The sequence below is a fragment of the Panthera onca genome, chromosome F2 (genome assembly GCF_046562875.1).
Source record: "Panthera onca isolate mPanOnc1 chromosome F2, mPanOnc1 haplotype 2, whole genome shotgun sequence".
Classification (NCBI taxonomy): domain Eukaryota; kingdom Metazoa; phylum Chordata; class Mammalia; order Carnivora; family Felidae; genus Panthera; species Panthera onca.
In genome coordinates, this window is record NC_138356.1 from 36,232,604 (window position 1) to 36,254,592 (window position 21,989).

A 21,989-nucleotide genomic window follows, 5' to 3' on the forward strand; every position below is an offset into this window, starting at 1 on the left:
TAATACTTATTTATATATTGCCACAGAAGTATAAACATTGTTTCAGCATTGTTGCTCAACAGGGTTGTAAATCAGCAATTTCCAACCTAGTTCTCCAGAGCCTGGATGGAGGGTCTGCATAGATGCCGGGGGACAAGTACTGGGGAGAGAAAGCTGGGACTGAAGGCAAGCCTCACAGCTAGTACTCTACATCCTTTGGCTCTTATTCAGAGAAAGCAATTGTTTGATCTGTTTTATACGTTAAATACTTCTTGTATGCCTTATATTCCAAGTAAGAATTCTTTTGGAAACTGTGATGTGCAATTAAGGGGAGGAAGTTTGAAAATTAGTGGAAAGCCACGATATTTTACTTTTAAATTTATAAATGTCATTCTTCTGGAAGATAGGAAATGTGTTTATTGCTTGGTATTGGTACTAGGAAACTCTACTTGAGCAGAAGCACACCTTTACTGTTAATATTTCAGGGCACATGTTGTTCAGTCACCTGTCTTTGCATTTCTGAATCACAACGAATGCATTGAAATCACCGTGGCAATCATCAACTTCCCAGACATGAATATGACTATTAGGAATGGATTAAGACCTTTGGCGATGCTTTTCTGTGTGTTATTAAAGGTTGCATAGTGGATTCTCTCTGTAGACATTGTTTCTAGTTTTTTAAATTAGAGTAATTTTTTTGTTGTAAGATAATGCTTAGTCTTTGTTAAAATTTTGAGAAAACTGCTAAGTTAATCCTACCACAAAAAGATAAGGGCTAACCCCTTCAGATCCTTCCATAGTTTTTGATATTTATATAAATTTGATTTTTTTATTGTATGTGTGTTTCATAAACCTATTTCTTATAATTCCTGTTATATATTACACAAAACAATATTTTTTTCTAAACTGATACCTTTATTTTTAAGAGTTTATTTTTAAGCAATGTCTACAGCCAGTGTAGGGCTCAAACTCACAACCCTGATATCAAGAGTCACATGCTCCACTGACTGAGCCAGCCAGGTGCCCCTAAACTGAGACTTTGAAAAAGCATTTCTGTGTATATAGATTTTAAGTAAAAAAAAACTATCACCACTAAAGACATGCTTGAGCATGTCTCCTTAAGATCTTTTGCATTTAGTGTAAATATCTCTGTCGGTCCATTTTTTATAGTACATAATGTTTACTGGGTATATTAACTTTCATTATATTGATGTGCATTGATTTTTTTTTTTTTTAGGTGTTTATATCTCAGTTGAAATTCAGATTGTTCCCTCACTACTTCACTATTGTAAAAATTGCTTTGATACACATGTATTTTCTATAAGTTTACACGTTATTTTAAGATATTTTTCTTAGCATGGAATTATAGGGTTAAAAGCTACGCAAATATTTTATACCTTTTGATATATACCTTGTCAAATTTATCTCAGAATGTTTGTACCAATCTGCACTCTTACCAGCAATGAATAATATTTAAGGTAGGTTTGAATTACCAATTGAAAAAAAGGGATAGTGATACTGTAAATATGGTTAAATGCTTAGGGGCAAATGATTTATGGTATTTTATATATGGAAAGGTTATTTCGGTAAAAACTACCCTGATAAATATAGTGACCCTTTAAAAAGAATATGTTTTATAGTAGTTAAGTGAAATTGCTTTCATTTTTTTTTTTTTTTTTTTTTTTTGCTGGGTTTGTTACCTGCAGTGCAGAAGAAAGATTTATTTGAAAAAAAAAAATTAACATTTTTGAGAGAGAGAGCGCGCGTGCGTGAGCGAGCGGAGGCGGGGCAGAGAGAGACCCACAGAATTCGATGCAAGCTCCAGGCTCTCATGACCTGAGCTGAAGTCAGATGCTTAACCTGACTGAGCCACCCAGGCGCTCTAGAAGGACTTATTTTTAATGTCAATAACGTTCCTATCTGAGAAATATAAATAACTGGGGAATGCATTGTGGTATATGTACGGCAGAAAAATACTCCATTCCAAAAAGTCATTTCTTTCTTTCACTTAATTACATCTCTTTTTTAAATAGTCTGAGGTGTGAAAACTCATAAATTTGCAGTTGTGCCTTTTAAAATTCAAACTGGTAAACTATATTGTTTAAAATCCTTGGATTATCTTGTTCCTAATTACACAAAACACTAGGAAATTCTCTGGGAACAAAGGTATTTGTATAGATTTTGACCTAAATATGTGGAGAACATCACAGGCAGGGCTATCCTTAGAATTGTAACTCTAGTTCAGCTTCTTACCTAGGTATCCCAATGCCAGAATTTTCATCAATAAAGAGAAATCACTTCCTGTTAACTGTTGCTTAACTTAACATTGTTCTTTAAGCTGGTAACATGAAATCAGTAATATTGTTATAGTTAGTTTCATTTTTGCCTAGTTGTTTATTGTCTTCAGGTCATAGTGAATATATGTAGGACATTTTACATAACAAATATACATTACCCATCAACAGATATAAGCTATCTTTATTTACGTGTAAAAAGTGCTTTTACATACTTTCAACATTTCTTTTTAAGTATGAAATTTTTGAAACATAAAGTACTGTCATTTACCTTCAACACTTACAAGGCTATGCCTTTTTTCTCTCATCAGGAGTATGCTCTAGAATAAAATTGCCCTATTGATGTAGAGAACTAAGATGAGAATATGTTCTCATCACACTTATAGGTTGTGATTGGCAAATTTTGAAAAGCAAGAGGAGAGTCTTCAATTGGGAGAAAAGGTAATTAACCACATTTTCTACTTCATTAAGATAGTGACAGGATCTATATGCATTCTTAGTGGTATATACATAACATATATAATAATCTGAAGCATGTATATCAGGATTCCTATCTTGGCAGGGATTAAATGGAAACCCCATGAAATGGATTATGTTTTTTGTCTAAAGCTGGAGACCCTCAAATGTAATCACTGGCAAACTGGAATGGATCTACTTGTTTAATGTTGTCACTTGAATATGCAAAAGCAAGATGAAGAACCTCTATTTTGCTAAGAGCGTAGTAACACAGGGGTGTGTGTGTGTATTTTTTTTTTTTTTTTTTGGTTGCTTAGTATGGGCTTCCTCACCTCTTGATATGTTCACAGGGGAGGAATGTGTGAAAACGTGAGAGAGAAGATAAATTTTCTCCCCTCTTCTATGTGAGAGAGCTATTGAGGGTGGTGGAAGAGAAAGACAGTGATCCCCTGGAAATAAGACCCAGAGACTAAGAAAAGGGCTTAGGAACCTGAGATTGGAGGATGGAGGGATAAAGGGGATAGGGTTTTGATAGCGGCCTTCTTTCTTCGTGGCAAGTAACTGGTAGAATTCTAGGCTGGTAGAATATGTTCTTTGAGGTAAAGCAATTGAACTCTTAGATGAAGAGCTGGAAGAGTAATACACCAGAGCACAAATATAAGACATCTATCAGACTTCTGAGGATGATCTTTTGGTGGGATTTCCATGCGACAGTGAGAGTAGTTGTCAATATTTGAGTAGTTTGTGCTGTACTCCTGTGACAACTGAGCTGGATCAGGGTTCCTGGATTATTAAAAGAGGTGGAGAAACCTCAAGAATGAGATAGTGGCCTTTTTGATATCAGGGCATGCAGATGCTCCTGATTGCACTTGAAGAGTTGATCACCCTGGTTATAGAGGAAGAAATAACTGAAGCATATTATAACTAGTAGGTGATGGATTAATAACAGCTGCTAAATAAAGGTTACCATATGAATAACATTACTTGGGAAATAATCTGGCATTTAGGGTTTGGCAGCAAATCTGACAAGCTTCTTTTCATCAATGTCATTGCCATAGAAAGTCAATCTCACATGTGTTTTGGTGTTAAATTCATTTCTTGGGACATTTTCTTATGAGCATAGACATATTCATCATTGCTTATGGGTCTCATGTCACTGAGCTACAAAGTCGTTGAAAAGAATCTATATTCTTTTTGGTTTTGTTGGACATCTTATAGTGGCGCTCCGTCCTTTCAATTGTGGGAAAACAGAAGATGTATTTGAGTCTTGCTGTAGTATAAGGTGGCTCACCTGGCTGAGCCAAAAAAAAAAAAAAAAAAAAAGAAAGAAAGAAGAAAGTGCCATGTATTCTAAAGCATCCTTAAAATTCTAGGTTGAATTTGAAAATTCAGATGCAGTTCTCTAGGTCCAAAGGTTTCCATTTAAAACAAAACAAAAGAAAAAAATGGACAGAATGTACAGTGAAACTAATGCTTTTAATATTGGTTTGGAAATTCGTAGCAAATCTGAGCAAAAGATAAAGGTTACAGCTCATTGATTCCTAGAAGAACTTATATGATATAATCAAGTAAGGCATAAAAATATAGTGATTAAGCAGGATCTGCATGCAAAGACTTAATATTAAGAAATACATCAGCAAAAAAAAAGAAATAACATCAGCATATTTCATTATATCAATAAATTCAAAGTGTGAAATCAAGATTATCTCAGTAGAGATTATCTCAAGTGCCAAGAAGGCAACTTGATAAATAGAACATCCCTTCCATATTAGAAAACTAAAATGGAAAAATTCACTTCTTTAATATGATGAGATACATTTTTTCCAAAACAATGAAGGGTATCAATATATGCCCTCCCAAAATATGCCTCTTTGGTTTATGAATTATTTTAAGCAAAAGACCATTGATAACCAGCAGGAAAAGCTCTGAAAAGAAGGCAAACGTTTTCCTTTTATAAAGGAAATCTATATTTGTAAGAATATTTATCAAAGGTGTCTCCCTCTCCAGTACCAGGAAAAAGAGGACCTTTAACAACTCTTACAAATGGGGAGGGCCCAGACTTAAATTTGCATAACAAACCCTATTAAACAACACTTGTTTACCATATTTTTTTCCTGGTCTGTAATAACCTTCCCATAACTTGCTTTCTCATCCAGAAGTCACCAAACTCTTTGCTTTTGATATAGCATAAGATAAACCAAGTTCTAGACATGTTTTTGAATTCCTCATCTGTATGGGTGGTCCCATGTATAATGGTGATGTACATGCTAACAAACTTCTTTGTTTTTCTCTTGTTAAGCTGTCTTTGGACAGTCTAATTTGCAGAGCCCTTGAAGACCTAAGATGGGTTGAAGAAGACATTTTTTCTTCCCCCAGAATCTCCATTACTAGCGAAGCACTAGGAATATCCCCATTGAACTTGAGAATGCCATAAGGCTATTTGCATTCTTCACAGTAATTAACCTTACTATGGAAACATTCCCTAATGTAGCATAGACTCAAGGTGTGTGTGTATGGGGGGGTGTTATAAGTAAAAATTGAAGCTACTTAAATTTAATGTGTTTAAAAATAGAGAATCACTGGAAAACATTGGGACTACTAAAGATATAGGTAAACTGAAAAATGTAAAGAACTGAACAGCTTCCTCTAACATTTTCAGAATACAACTTAGAAGATACAGGCAAACAAGATTGCATATATCTTAATAAAAAACACTGAATGTCTGTACAGATATAAACATCAGACTGGCATAAATGGGGACTTGGTATATTTCCACATTTATTTACATTTTTCAAAGGGAAGATTCAATAATTCTAGGAAGTCAGCTTCTATGTAGCTTATATTTAATGCAATTACAATAAAATTTTTTAAAGTTCTTTTAAAATAAAATAGAAATGAGAATAGTTAAACCATAAACATGTTCCTCAAAATACCAAAATCAATACAATTCCAAAAACATGAAATTATGGTTATTGGCACAGAAATGACTGGGACAGCGTAGGGAGTCTAGAAAACAACCACAAGATCTACGAAAACTTCAGCTTATCAAAAATCATCATTTCAGATCTGTGCAGGAGAGGATGTACTGGTTAATAAGTGTTATGACAAGTACTTGGAAACAAGTAAGTTTAGAACCATATCTCGCACCATGCCCCAATGCAATCTCTAGATTCAGAAATTAAATTTTAAAAGCAATAGATATCTGCATAATGATCTAATCTCAGAGTAGCCTTTTAAATAATAAAATAAAAAATTAAAATTACAGAAAAACCTACAATCTGCTATCATTTATCAAATAACAGTATAAATGAACATGGGGAAAATAAATGAAAGCAATTAGAACATATATGAGAGAGAGAAGTTCAACTGTCCTTAACACAGACATAAACACCATGATCAAGGGACATCTGGGCAATTCATTTTTATTTTCCAAACAGAAATACAAATTGCTCTGAAGTATTTGCAAAATTATATATTCCTCCTTATTAGAAATCAAGGAATTCAGTTAGTATGGCAATGTTATGTCCTTGTTTCAGTGGATTGTTCTGCTTTTCTTTCTATGGAGATCCCAGTGTGAATTCAAGATTGTTTCCCCCTAAGTATTTGTAACTCTTTCCTCTTTAAATGACATAAGAAGGACGTACTAATTGGTCTAAAGCTCATCTTCAAGGATGCCAATACTTGAACCAATCCCCATGTTCCCTAATTGGTCTAAAGCTCATCTTCAAGGATGCCAATACTTGAACCAATCCCCATGTTCCCTTTAATGACTCTATGAAACTCCTAAAACATTCTATGGTAATGTGATTCATGTTTTACCATTTTACCAGGAAGTAAATAATACTTTTTAATGAATGATTATTTTGCCAGAATAAAAATCAGGCGGAATACTATTTTTACTAAAAAAAAAAAACCCAAAAACAAAAAACCTTAACATTTTTGCATTCTAGTTAAAATGGAAATGGAAGCTTTTTGTCACAATGTATGTAGAGATTTTTGTGCCTTGCTTATTTGGCTCTTTCTGGTTATACTTAGGAATGCTACATGTATACTTACTTCAGTGTTGTAAACAGTAAATTGGAGAGTATTGTAGAGAATGATAGGAGTGGCTAGGAGGATAAATCCAGACCTGTCTGCAGGGTCATATGTGGTAGCTGCATACTTTAATGCCACTGCCAGACTCCACTACTCCTCCACTCTTACATTAAAGCTTACTTTAGGGGTGCCTGGGCGGTTCAGTCAGTTAAGTGTCTGACTATTGGCTTCAGCTCAGGTCATGATTTCATGGTTGTGTAAGTTCATGCCCCACATCAGGCTCTGCACCGACAGTGTGGAGCCTGCCTGGGATTCTCTCTCTCCCTCTCTCATGGCCTTTCTCTTCTTCTCTCTCTCTCAAAATAAATAAACTTAAGAAAATAACTTATTTTGCTTTGATGCCCGTACTTGCCCCTTCTTCATCCTCAGCATCATAGGAATTCTGTTTTCTTACCTATAGCCATTGAAAACTTTGGCAGAGACTGCCCACCTCATCATCCTTGTGACTCAATATGTGTATCATTTGTTTAATTTACTGGCCTCTTAGTTTTATACTGTTTGTATTTCCAATGACCTCCCTTTCACTTTATAGTTGTCTCCTGAAAACATTCTGGGTCTAGATAATACCCGCATTACTTCATCTCTGAAATCAGAGGATTTATCTCTGGAAAACATTCTATTTGCCTGTTCCCTCTTTAAAATTGTTCTACTTCATGTGTTTGGACACTTGTCCTTTCTTCCCATCTCTTTTTATGTCCATTTCCTTCCATGTCTGACTTCAGTTCTGTATTCGTTGTCTTTTTAGTGTCCCTAACCCTACATTAACCCAAGATCGACATAGCCCTTTCCCAGACTATGCTTGAGCTGAATAAAATTATGAAATGTACACACTGGTGTTTGTATCAGTTGGGTTCTTTGAAAATTTTAGGAATCAATCCTGACTGATTTAAATAGTACCAGAATACTAAATGACATTGAGTGATGACATCATCTCCAGGAGGACTTGACTTCTTGGCCGTGATAAATGCTTAAGGTCAAACTGTTCTGTGAGGTTTTATGAAGACACAAATGTTACTTCAGTTGGCTGAGACCAGGCCCACAGGCACCACGTAACACTGTGTATGACGAACCCTTAACCATGCTGTTAAAACCCTTGTCACTACTATCTTTGAAAACTAAGTGTAGTAATGGATTTCTAGAAGAATGTTGGACTAGTAATTCGAAATCATCTAGAAGATGTGGATTAAATAATAAAACATACTTTTGAAAACTTCTAAACATTCAAGAAGGAAAGATGACCCTGAAACTCTACCTGTCCCCCAAGAAAAATCAAACAAAAACAAAGATTCATCTGAAATGGTAGAAATTAGCTAGGGAGGGAAAAATGGTTTAGAGGCAAAGTCCAATTAATTTAGAGCCTTAAGGTGAAAAGTTGTTCCCATGATACTACTATCTGTGGGGCCCACAAAGGGCAACTGAATTTCAGTGTCATGCATAAAGCGATGTTATATAATTTTTCAATTTTATATGTTAGCCATTAGAAATAATGATTACTCATGTTCCCACCATTCATTTTAAGAAATGCAGCATTAGGGGCATCTGGGTGGTCAGTTTGAGCATCCAACGCTTGATTTTGGCTCAGTGTGAGTCCTGCATCTAGCTCCGTGCTGAGCATGGAGCCTGCTTGGGATCCCCTCTCTCCTCTGTCTCTTCCCCTTCCCTGCTTGTGCTCTCTTTATCCAAATAAATAAATAAATAAATAAACATTAAAAAACAAAAAGAAATGTAGCATTCCCCAACATTTCGAAGCCCCTGTGTGACTCTCCACAATCTTGTCTTCTCTCTCCCCTCACTTTGTCTTGAGCATCCAGCTTACTGATTTTTGTCTTCCAAATGCATCTCAAGTCTAACCATTTTTCTTCTTCCTGCTGCTATTCCAGTTTCCAATCATCTTCTGTATTAGTAGCCTAAAACCTGGTTTTTCTATATCTACCATGGCCCTGCTCCAACCCATTCTTAGCACTGCTGAATGGCCTTTTCCAAAAAACTGAAATATGTGTGTGCTGTTTTCCTGTGAAAAGCCCTCAGTGGTTCCCTATTGCCTTTTTAATAAAGTTAAAACTCTATATGATTGCTTACAGGGTTATAAAGCCCTTTACTTTTTCCCTTACACCATCTACATGTTCGGTATCATCTCTGTATGGTTCTCAGTTTAGATATAATTTCCCCTGGGAGCCTAGTCTGGGTGTTTATTGTTTATTGGCTTCTCAGCATCCATTTTACCCATGCTTGGTAAGACTGAAATGTTCTTCCTGTTCAGTTCATGTGCTATTTTTAGGGTGGAGCCCATGACCCAGCCCTCTGTCATCCAGAATATCTCACTAGCCTACCCCTCGTGATTGTTTATGTTAAACATGTGATCCAAGCCAGTCCAACTGAATCTGTGTCAATGCTTTCCTGGGGCTGTCTAAAAAGGCTCCGTGACTTTTGCTGGGCTTGATGTTGTGATGCACCAAGCCTGAAGACACCAGGGCTGTCATGTGCAGTTGAGTCCACAATCAACCATAATTGAATTCTGTGTTTTCTGTGGATATTTCATTTACACGAACTAATGTACGTTCGTCTTTGCATTTTAATATGTTGGATTCGGGTTCTCTGTTACTTGAAATGGAAAGATTGATGACAGAGTCTTGCCCTTATTTTGCTGGACTGTGTTCTAGGACACTGTTCTCTGTTCCAAAGACTCTCCATCATGCCCCTGTAAGCAGTTACCACATTCTCTGACCTTATCTCTCACTGTCCTTCTCACTCACTGTTCTTTTTTTTTTTTTTTTTTTTTTTTTACATTTTTTATTTATTTTTGGGACAGAGAGAGACAGAGCATGAACGCAGGAGGGGCAGAGAGAGAGGGAGACACAGAATCGGAAACAGGCTCCAGGCTCCGAGCCATCAGCCCAGAGCCTGACGCGGGGCTCGAACTCACGGACCGCGAGATCGTGACCTGGCTGAAGTCGGACGCTTAACCGACTGCGCCACCCAGGCACCCCTCTCACTCACTGTTCTAATCACACTAGCCTCCATGCTGTTTCTCCAACACGGGAGGCTGCAGTACCTCTGGACCTTTGTAATTCTTTTCTTTTTGCCTGAGAAATTCCTAAGTACCAACATGGTTCATTCTCTCCCTGCTATAGGCTGTTTCTCAATGTAACATTCTCAGAGAAACTTTTTGTGACCTTTCTTTTGAAAGCTTATAAATATTCCTGAGCTCGTGTAGCTTCTTTTTTAACACTTTAACACTTGCAACCATTTAATATACTATAAATATTATTTGTCATTTTTTCCCCCAAAAGACACTTAACTGAAGATGGTCATTTTACCCACTTGGTTCACTGGTACTATGTTGCTTAGAACAGAGTATTATAGGTACTCAGTATCTATTTTGAACAAATGATTAAAATATTATTGACCACCAACTATATGCCAGGAGCTGTTTTAGATTCTAGGTATACATAAGTAAATATTACTTGTACTGAGTTTTTTTTTTGTTTTTGTTTTTTTTTTTTTTGCAGACAGAATGTATAACCTAAAAGGATAAGTAGTAAACACATAATTTTCAGGTCTCCAAAGTCAAGAACGTAGTCTTTTTCATTATTGTACCTCTGTACCCAGTAGACATCTAGGAGTTAGATATAGCTTTGTTAAGTGATTGAAAAAATGAATATTCTTCCTGTCAAATTATAATCTATTTCACCTGGCTGACTATTGAGGTAACTTGAACATGCTATAATAATTGTATTCTCATTTCTAAAGTTTCTAAAATTGCAACCATACCAATTACCTTCCTTACTAGAAAAATATCAGGCCAAAACAATGACACCATGCATATCTTAAAATACTTAGTCATGAAATTGTATATAAACGAGGATATCATTACTGTTAAATAAGATTCTCTTCAAGTTTATTAGAACTACTTGAGGTAATATAGGCTTTCAGTTGAGAAGAGAAAAATAACATTAAAATAGACATAATATTATTAAAGTGAGATTTTTATGTGATTATAACTTTTTGTTAATTATTCTGATCACAATTGTTAATATTTAATACTTTTCAAAAAGCATTGCTCTGCCATATAGAAAACTCCTTAGGGGTGCCTGGGTGGCTCAGCTGGTTAAGCATCGGACTTCGGTTCAGGTCATTATCTCATAGTTTGTGAGTTTGAGCCCCACATCGGACTCTGTGCTGACAGGTCAGAGCCTGAACCTGCTTCTGATTCTGTCTGTCTGTCTGTCTCTCTCTCTCTCTCTCTCTCTCTCCCTCTCCCTCTCTCCCTCTCTCCCTCTCTCCCTCTCTCCCTCTCTCCCTCTCCCTCCCTGCTTGTGCTCTCTCTCTCCCTCTCTTTCAAACAAATAAAAACATTTAATTAAAAAATAGAAAACTCCATAACTCTCTGTAGCTCCTCTAAACTTATGAACACAACCCACAGACTTGAACTACAAGCAGTCACTAGCCTACCAGTATTTATCAAGAATTGTTGACAAGATTGTTACTTTCATGTTTTCTTAATCTGTAAACAAAATTATCTTTTAACTAGCTAAAGAAAAGCTAGTGTGCAATTTACAAATAATATTTTTTCTATTTCCTATATTTACATTAATGCTTGTGTCATCCACACCCTGGATATTGTAAACATCTTCCTCAATGAGAATGTTGAAAAGTCATTCTTGATCACAGCGTCATATCGAGTATACATTTTACCATTATGTCTTTTGTGAAAAAATAGTGGCTGAATCATATGTTATCTTTGATTCATTATTTTTTATTTTATTACCTTTGCATCATCCATTTCCTCCTAAATTGACTGGTTAAACTGAATTACTAATTTAAGGAAAAAAACGTCTATCATTTATCATTATGTTTGGCCCTTCTTCATACTTGACACTCTTAACTCTTTTCTGTGTAAGAAGATTGCTTTGTGTCCAAAATTCAACCTTTGCACTGCTTTAAATTTTATAGATTTTGAATTGCTTTATATTAGCAAATATCTTTGACAGGGGTTGGCAATGACAGTGAAATACTTGTAAATGGATTCACTTAATCGGGTTGGTTTCCTAGCTAAGAGACATCACACATGGAACACGGGTTTTTTGATTCATGTTAAAGAAGTTATACGATGATGGACTACATGAAAAACTGGTGAGGGGAATACTTGGGGGCTTAATGTAACCAGAAGGATGTAGGTAGAAAAGGCATTTCTAGGTCCTACTATAAAAATAGCTCCATTAAACTGTGTTTGTTGGCTCGCTTTTTATTGTGTGAGCTATTAGATGACGGGTCTGGCACAGTGCCTAATGCACAGTAGGTGCTGACTAAAATTTTGTTGAGTAAAATTTCTCATCCCTGCTCTAATAGTTTAACATCCTGGAAAGTCTTCATTGTGACAGTTGCAGGACTGTAGATATTCAAGTGTGGTGTGTGCATGAACGTGTTATGAAGTTATTTTATATACATGAACAGTATAGCAGGAACCATGTTTTTAGGCTGTTTGTCATTAGGTGTTTTGTACCTGCTGAGAATCAACTCAGCAATGATTTTGGAGGCCAAATGAGATGTATTAGGCTCTTCACTGAAAGAAAACTCAGATAAACTTTCTGATGAACTTAAAATAAGCACAAAATAATTTGCTGAGGGAACTTGAAAACTTGCAGCATCAGGAGAGGAGTTTCTAAGTTCCTACCTGCCAATAACACAGGCACTTGGAACCGTCATTCCAGTGATAAGCAGTTCTATAATCAAGTAAAAGCATACAAAACTAAAGGGGAGTTCCAGTACCTGCTAAATGTGACTATAATGGACCAACAAATCCAATATCTATTCTTGTGTGATCTGAGCTTGATGCTTCAGTGTCATTTTCTTAAAAAAAAATAAGGTGTAAATAATTTTGTCAGTATCAGGTAAGATAGATGGAGAATAATCTTTTAAGTTATAGAGGTTTTTTTTCCCTTAGTTGTGTGTGTGTGTGTGTGTGTGTGTGTGTGTGTGTGTAAGTAAAGGGACTCCAACAGAAATTGTCAATGACTTGGAACTATTGTGAGATATTATAAGAAGTTTTTTGCTTACATTACAGAATGTATATATCTATTTTCTAATTTGTTCTAATGCTTTGCTCAGACCTGAGCCTACAGAATATTCTCCTTTGCTTGTTGAAATACTTAGTAATTTTTCTTCCTGTAACACAGAACTCCAAAATCTTCTGCCCTTCTCTGACATACTGTTGTGACTAATGCATTATGCAAACTGCTGACATAGTTCCAACCTTAAAACTGTATTGGTCAGTGCCAGCCACTGATGTATCCTCATTTTCCAATACACTTATCAGTAGCTCCTGAGTCATCACCTTAGTCATATTTAATGGAAAGCTCTTGTCATAAGATTACTTACACAAGTCTTTAAATTTTTTTTTACAAAATCTGGTTAGGTTTTTGCCATTAAACCTAATGTCGTTTCTGTTCTCCATTACAGAACACAAAGAATAGATCTTTTCTCTTTTCATGTTCATATTTGGATCTCTTTCTTAATTTCCCAAACTGGTGTGCTAGACTTATATGGATACTTACCACTAACTAATTTCAATAGTGATTATTTTTAAGAGCAAAAATAAAATAAAGCCTTTAATATTTATATACTGCTATTTACTGTTATTTCACAGATTTATCAAAGTGTTTAAAGTTATATTTTGCTATTTCCTTGAAAATGTATCTACCGTTTTGAAGATAAAATTGAATATTACTGTAAGGCTTTTAATCACCTTTTCATATTATGAATTCCAATTATAATTTGTTTTCCTGAAAGGCTGCTTACTTTCTTTAAATGCCCCAGATATTTGTTCTAGCATTTGGTTAATATTACCTCCAATATTTTCTGGCTCTGTGACCTTGAGAGTAGTTACTTGACATATCTATACCTCAGTTTTCTTATCAAGAGACTCGGGTAATAATAATAATTGACGTCTTAGTTCTTTCTGGCTGCTATCACAAAATGGCACAGACTACGTGCCTCTACACAATAGACATTTATTCCTTACAGTTCTGGAGGCTGGGACGTCCCAGATCAAGGCTCCAGCACGGTCACCTTCAGGTCAGGGCCCTCTTCCTGGTTCACAGAAACCATTATTTTCTCTGTGCCCTCAATGGTGGAAAGGGTGAGGGATCTCTGGAATCTCTTTGATAAGAATACTAATTTCATTCATGACTAATCAATCTCCCAGAGGCCCCAACTCCTAATATCATAGTGGGCATTAGGGTTTCAAATTATGAATTTGGGGGAACATAAATATTTAGACCATAGTGCTTACTTCATAGTGCTTATTGAGAAAAGCATTTTTAATGCATAAAGTGCTACTGATAGAAAGGACTTATTATTACCACCGTCACTATTATTGTTTACTCTCACCTTGCTGAGAGTTCAAAGTATGCATTGGAAATTATTCTTATCCCTAATTTATGAAGAAAATAAAAAATTGAAAATTTTTAAGATTTCTCTGAGATTGTGACTTGAGTCATAATTTCTGGTCTCGAAATCTTATAAATCAGGCAGATTAATTATAATCAAAGAATCCTCAGTAGCTAGTCTCTATTGTTGAAATGGAGTTAATGTTCAGTTTCATGAGTATCGGCCTTCTTTATGTGATGAACCAGATGAAGGAGAAAGAAGGGGTTGTTCTTGTCCTCTTCAGACCTGTTAATATCAGAAAAAGACTCTCATTTGACGGTCCTGACTGGTGCACTAAATGGGAAGTCAGTATGGAAATGAAGCCTTAACGCAGGCTTTCCCTAGCGTCATCCTGAAGCAGCTCCTGCCCAGGGAAGTAATAGATAATAACGAGGACAGTTATTATATAGTAGTCTCAAGTACGGAAAAGGCAGATGACAGAAGACATAGTTCTAGAAATGGAGATTTGCAATGCACTGACAATATGTACGGAGAAAACTAATTATAGTAAAAGCACCAGAACTTGAATTTAGAGTGTTTCAGATTTGTGGTACATTTTTTATAGAAGGCCACTCACTGTGAGAAGTATACAAAGAACAAAGTATTGATTTCCAAAGTTTGGCCTCTTAACGTATATTTCCTGCTCACAGGACAGGTGCTACTCAGCTATTTCATTTTTTTCTTTAACAGAGTGTTAAATCTCTTCTGTTCCCGTGTATAGGGTACAGGGAGATGCATGTAGACAGTTGGAACATTGCTAGGCATGTAGTAAAAAATGGTGAAATCTAGACTGATAAGTGGTTTCTCTGAATCCATGAATTTTCCCTAACACTTTAGAAAACACGTGGCACTTATGGAAAGAGGGACTCTCACACATATGATAAGGGGACAGTTAAAACACTTTTGGAGTGATAGTGCCATGATTGGTGGATATTAAAAAAAAAACTTTTAAATGAAATGTAACAACGTTAATACAGAAAGGTTTAAGGTTCGTTAGGGTACAGCATGATGAATGATCATAAAGATAGCAGGCCTGCTTATCTTGAACCCAAATTACAAAATTGAACATTACCCAGAATTCCTTTTAGTTATTTCACCTCCAAAGGTAACAACCATTATCCTGACTTCTAACACCATACACTAGCTTTGCCTGTTTTTGAGCTTCATATACATACGTTCATACAAAATATATTCTTTGTGTCTGGCTTTTCTTTTACTTCCCGTTATATTTGTGAAGTTCATCATTATGGTACACAGTATCTGTCCTCATTGCTATGTCCAGATGGGCATTGGAGTTGTGCCAGTTTAGGGCTAGTATTTACCAAAGTTCTAACACGGACTTTATCATACATGTCTTTTAGTGAGAATACACACACATTTCTGTTGGGTATAGAAATACGGGGCTGGAATGACTGAGCAGGCATATGATCGTCAGTAGATTCTACCAGCTTTCCGAAGTCCTTTTCTCAATTTCATTTTAAATAACACTGTATTAAGATTCCGCTTGTTTCATATCCTTGATAAAACTTATTGCTCATCTTTTATGTTAGCTTTTTCCAGTGAGTTTTGTATTAGTATCACATTATAGTTTTATTTTTTATCATTCTGATAACTGATAAAGATGAACATCTTTTCATATCCCTCATGGTATTTGAAAATCCTTTTCTTGTCATGAGTTTTCAAACTCACTTTTATCCATTGGGTTGTCTTTTTAAAAAATGTTTTAATGTTTGTTTATTCTTGAGAAACAGAGCATGAGCAGGGGAGGGGCAAAGAGAGAGGGAGACACAGAATCTGAAGCAGGCTCCAAGCTCTGAGCTGTCAGCACAGAGCCCAATGTGGGGCTCGAACTCACCAGCAGTGAGATCATGACCTGACCCAAAATCGGAGGCTTAACTGACTGAGCCACCCAGGCGTCCCTGGATTGTCTTTTTTTGATACTATATGTACTCGTATATTCTGGATATAGTAATTTGTTGGAAATAAGAATTGCAAGTAATTTTTGTAAGTCCATAGCTTGCTTTTGGACTCCATTAACAGTGTCTTTTTAAGGAACATTTAATTAATACCAAAAGTTTTTAACTCTATCAAATTTTCTGTTTATAGTTAGTGCATTTTATAAAACCTTTGCTCCAAGTTTATAAAGACATTCTTTTATATCTTCTAAAAGCTTTATTGTTATACCTTTTTATTGTTATACCTATATCTGTGTAAAGTAAGGAGTCAAGATTAATTTTTAAAAAATATGAATGCATTTGCTTTTTTAAAATCTTATGCAATATAATTTATAAAAAGGCCATCATTTTCTCACTGCATTACACTTAACCAACATCTCTCTTATACTCTGATGTCATGCCATTTCTCAACCATTGTTTTATGTTCCCAGTGTTCATGTTTTTTAACTCACTTCAAAATTATTGAGTGCCATCTATGTATCAATATAGTGACTATTCTAGGTGCTGCTGGGAATAAAATATTTAACAACCGAGAGTATCTCTGCCCTGGTAGAGTTTGTTTTCATGAATAAAGACAGAAAAAATGAAATTACAATGTTATATAGTACTAAGTGTTAATAGGTGCTATGCAGAAAAAAATAAGAGGGAGCTTTCATTTCTACAGTGGATTGGGCAGGGGGGACAATATTGCAATTCTAGATGTTCTGGGACATTTTCCTAGGGAAGGTAAAATGAAAGCAAAGACCTGCATGAGGTGAGGGAATGAGGTATTAAAATTCTTAGGAACAGAGTGTTCCAGGCAGAGGGAGCAGAATGAGCAATGTCCTCTGAGGTGTAACCATGTATATATAGAGGGTTAACTGGTGATCCCAGAAAAGATATGTCCGTGTCTTAATCCTTAGAACCTGTGAATAGGACTTTGTTTGGAAAAAGGTACTTTGTAGATGTGACTAGGTTAAGGATCTTGAACTGAGATAATCCTAAATTATCCAGTGAGGCCTAAGTCTAGTGACAATGTCCTTATAAGAGGAAAGCCAGGGGCCCCTGGCTGAGTCAGAAAACTTCTGAGAACCTTAAGTTTTAAGTTTTAAGGTCGGCTGATTGTCCGACCATGGCTCAGGTCATGATCTCAGGGTTCATGAGTTCAAGCCCCACATCAGGCTTGCTGCTGTCAGCATGGAGCCTGTTTCGGATCTTCTGTCCCCCTCCCTGACCCTCCCTGTCTTGCTCCCTCCCTCTCTCTCTCTTAAAATAAAATAAATAAAATAAAATAAAATAAAAGGCCAAGGAGTAATTTGATGCAGAGACAGAAGAGAAGGTCGTGTGAAAATGGAAGCACAGATTAGAGTTACACAGGCATAAACCAAGGAATACCTGGAGCCACCTGAAGCTGGAAGGGGCAAAAAAAGTGTCTCCCCAAAACCTTTGGAAGAGCACCACCCTGCGACTTCATACTTCGGGTCTCCAGAACTGTGAGGAAATACATTTTTGTGTTTTCAGCCATCAGGCTTGTGGTAATTTGTCACAGCAGCCATAATGAACACATATGGGAGATTTGTATAAGATCATAAAGGCTGTGTGCCTACATGGGTGATATTTACAAGGGTGGTGGTAGTGATGTGGCCAGAAAAAGGAGGAGACAGACAGGTCGAGGCCAGTGAGCTGTTATACACTTTGGATTTTACTGCAAGTGAGTTGCAAAGTCCCTCGGTTTTCATTTTTTAAACATTTTTTAACACTATCGTTGATGTATATTTATGCAGAGAACTGCACATATATAATGTGTACAATTAGTTTGGACAGATGTACATCCATTTTTTTAATCAGGTTATCTGTTGGTTTTTACTATTGAGTTGTAGGAGTTCCTTATATATTTTGGAAAATGATCCCCAAAAGATACATGGTTTGCAAATATTTTCTTTCATTCCATAGGTTTCCTTTTTAATCTGTTGATTGTTTCTTTTGCTGTGCAGAAGCTTTTAAACAATATTTTTAATTTTTTTTTTTTAAATTTAAATCCAAGTTAGTTAACATATAGTGTAGTGATGGTTTCAGGAATAGAATTTAGTGATTCGTCACTTACATATAACACTCAGTGCTCATCCCAACAAGTGCCCTGTTTAATGCCCATCACCCATTTAGCCCAACACCCACCCAGCACCTCTCCAGCAACCCTCGTTTGTTCTCTGCATTTAAAAGTCTCTTATAGTTTGCCTCCCTCTCTGTTTTTATCTTGTTTTTCCTTTCTTTCCCCTATATATTTATTTGGATGTAATTCCACTTGACTATTTTTTGCTTTTTGCTTGTACCTTTGTTTTTTCACTTATTTGTACCCTATAAGTCCTGTAAGCTTGCTTCACTTTTTTTCATTTTGCTTGAGTTCATGGAGTCTCTTTTTTGCTTGACCAAGTCTATTGTGGAAGCACTCTATTGAATTTTTTAGTTATTGTACTCTTCTCCAGAATTTTTGTTTGATTCTTCATGAATTCTTTCTGTTGATTCTCTCATTTGCTTATGTATCCTTTCTCGATTTTGTTGAGTTGTCTACCTCTTATAATGTTCTCTTTTAGCTTAGTGAGTTTTTCTAGATGATTGTTTTGAATTCTTTGTCAGACAATTCATAGATGTCAATTTCATTAGGGTTGTGTGCTAAATATTTATTTCACTTTTGGGGTAGGATCATATTTCTTGGATTCTTCATGATCCTCATGGTTTAACATGGTTGGCACATTTCAAGAAGTCACCACCTCTTCAAGTCTTAGTGAACTGGTTTTGGCAGGGAAAGACCTTACCAACAATGCAGCTAGACATTCTGGGACCTCTCAAATGTTTTCTGTGGACGTGCACACTCTACCTCCTTCATGAGAGAGAAGTTTTAAGGTTCTATGCTTTTTCCCAGTCTTGCGGAGCCATGGAGCCTGTCTTCAACCTCCCGCCCTGTTTCTTTAGAGCAGTGCACAGAAATGTGGGACACTGGGAGCAAGTTCCATTTCTTTTCTTTCCTCTGAAAGGAGAAGATTCTATGTTTGTACCTTCTCTGTATTCTACAAAGCTGTGTTAGCTTCTGAGAGCCACCTGCCCCTTTTCCTTGGGGGAATGCATTAAAATGCCAGGACATTGAATACAGACTCCACGTCTCTCCTTCCTTCCTGAATATAGGTCTCAGGAGTGTGCAGTTGGTTTTCATTTTGGAATACCCTTGTATCATAACGCTTGAAGGAGCCTGGTCCGCTTCTTTCAAGAATCAAACCTACTGCACATTTTTTCCCTCCTTCCTTCCTTCCTTCCTTCCTTCCTTCCTTCCTTCCTCCTTTCCTTTCCTTTCATTTCCTTTCCTTTCCTTTCCTTTCCTTTCCTTTCCTTTCTTTTCTTTCTTTCTGTGTATTATTCATTGGCCATTTCCATCCCCTAGAGGCCTACAAGATCCTACTAAGGACTTGCCACACATTCATTCATGCTCCATTTTTCTTAGCTTACCTCTGAAACTTTTGTGCCTAGGTGGTTATATCTATGGCTCTAGACTTCTGGCTCTACCCTTCCTTGTCCTGGCTGAATGAAGTTTGAAACACTTTCTAACACAGAGGTAGTAAAAGTATCCCACTTCAGCCTCAGAAGTTTTCTGAAACATCCCTTATAAATTTTTGGATTTTATATCATAAGTGAACTAAATTGCAGTAGCAGCTCTGAACTTTAGTGCTGTTTCACAGTCTATAATAAGATCAACTCATTCTAATTTGAAATATAACACTAGATCCATGGTTTCCTAACAGCAAGATGGCACCATCTGGCACACTATTAGTGTAAGACACTGAGGTTTTATGCGACATGCATATCATTGGGATATATACAAGTTTTTATCCAAAAGCTGACATTTTACTATGATTAGTTTGTCAACTTACTACAGCTCATTATAATAATAGAAAAATATTATGGCTTTGCAAAAAGGCAAATAATATAACAAGATGAGTGTCATTTTCTTGATGAGAATTAGTTACACCACATGCAGACCTCACTGACATTCCCAGGGGACCTGTGAAAAAAAACAAGAGCAATGAGGAGGCTATTGTCTGTAAAATTAATATCACAGTCATATTGTCTAGCAGGAAGATCAGGAAAATGATAAGTTTTCTGTTGTTTCAAAGTTTTAAGAATTCCCTTCAAAACCAGGGAATGAGTGTGCCATTCTTTCTAGTTCAAATTATAACAGATTCATCAATTCTTCCTAATTTTCTCATGTTTCCTGTGCTTAATTTCTTCAGAGTCTGAGATGTGGCTATTTGGTAGTTGTTTTGCCTCAGATATTAGATCTTCAGTGCTTGATTTTTTTTTCCCCTTAGAGTCCTAAAATATGTATGACTTAATGAAGTTCCTAGTTTCATCTTGATTTATTTCATTTCAAATAATGAAGCTTGGAAAATGCTAAAAATCAAGAAAAAATATGTTAAAAGTAGAAAAGCCTAAAAGGAAAGTATTTGGTAAGTGGTTTTAAAAAAGTATAATATATTTTTTGAACTTTTTGGAAGAAAGATAGCATTATTTTTCTGTACATAAATTACCTGAAAAATAGGATTACCGAAATAACCCACAGCCTGTTTTTTCCAGAATGCTATGAAGATAGCCAGAGGTAAAAGCTGGTATTTCCATTCTTCTGTGGAAGCTTTTTTCCACAGAAGTCTATAGAGATAGTATGAGGAAAATATTGATAATTTTGTTAGAATAGCAGATAAACTCAATTTACAAATCTTTACTCCTTTTTCCCTATACTCCTATCTAGAAGTAAAAGAATTAGAATTAAATAAAATATTATTGCAAATTTTAATTTGTGCTGATTTATGAAAAATAGTACATATTATTAAGATTTGTGTATTTAAATGGGCTACTTAGCTATCAGGATGATACAGTAGCAAAAAATATTAGATTCATTTTTGAGATTACATCATGTCTTGACCTCATGTTTTCTTATGCTCTTGTGAGTTTATTTATTGGTAATTTCCCCCCAAGGATTTGTTGTAGGACTCAAGTTTAGAGAACAAAATTCTATTAAAAAGAATTAAGTGCATTTATGAACAGAGAAAGGCTATAATGTATCCCTGACTCTTTAGATATCAGTATATCTTTAATCTTCAGTTTGGCATTCTTTTTCTGCTACATAAGATGAACACTTTAGCCCCAACTTTTATCATGGGGAAACAAAAGTATCACACTTTAAAATTCCTGAGGTGACTTGTATTTTTTCTTCCTTAAAATGGTTTCCATATAGGAAGGGGAATAATCAAAACAACAGAAAACTTAACCATTGACCCATAACATCTCAAAATTGAGAAGAAAAAAAAATGCAATGGTAATTAACGTTTATCTTTCTTTATAAATATGTACATATTATGAATATCACATTATGAAACACCACATTTAAAGTTATAAGAAAAGTCCTAAAAATGCTATTTAAAAATTTTCAATACTAACTATAGAATGAAAAATATTATGAGTATTTTTTAAATGTTTCTTTATTTTGAGAGACAGAGACAGAGAGAGAGAGGGAATGAGTGGGGGTGGGGTGGGGCAGAGAGAGAGGGAGAGAGGGAGGGAGGGAGGGAGAGAGAGAGAGAGAGAGAGAGAGAGAGAGAGAGAGAGAGAGAGAATCCCAAGCAGGCTCCAGGGTCAACATGGAGTGCAACATGGGGGCTTGATCTCACAACCGTGAGATCATGACCTGAGCCAAAATCAAGTTGGATGCTTAAGCAACTGAGCCACCCAGGTGCCCCAATATCATGAGTATTTTTAA

At 35.9% G+C, this 21,989-nt stretch overlaps 1 long non-coding RNA gene across 1 annotated transcript in view; it reads left to right on the top strand.

Annotated features, from left to right (window-relative positions):
* Positions 1 to 2,594: 2,594 nt before the first annotated feature.
* The window catches only part of LOC132664812 (uncharacterized), a 59,799-nt gene continuing 40,404 nt past the window's right edge, over positions 2,595 to 21,989 (top strand). Inside the window, exon 1 of the long non-coding RNA XR_009603854.3 lies at positions 2,595 to 2,714. This is a non-coding gene — a long non-coding RNA (uncharacterized LOC132664812). The remainder of the gene's footprint in view (positions 2,715 to 21,989) is intronic.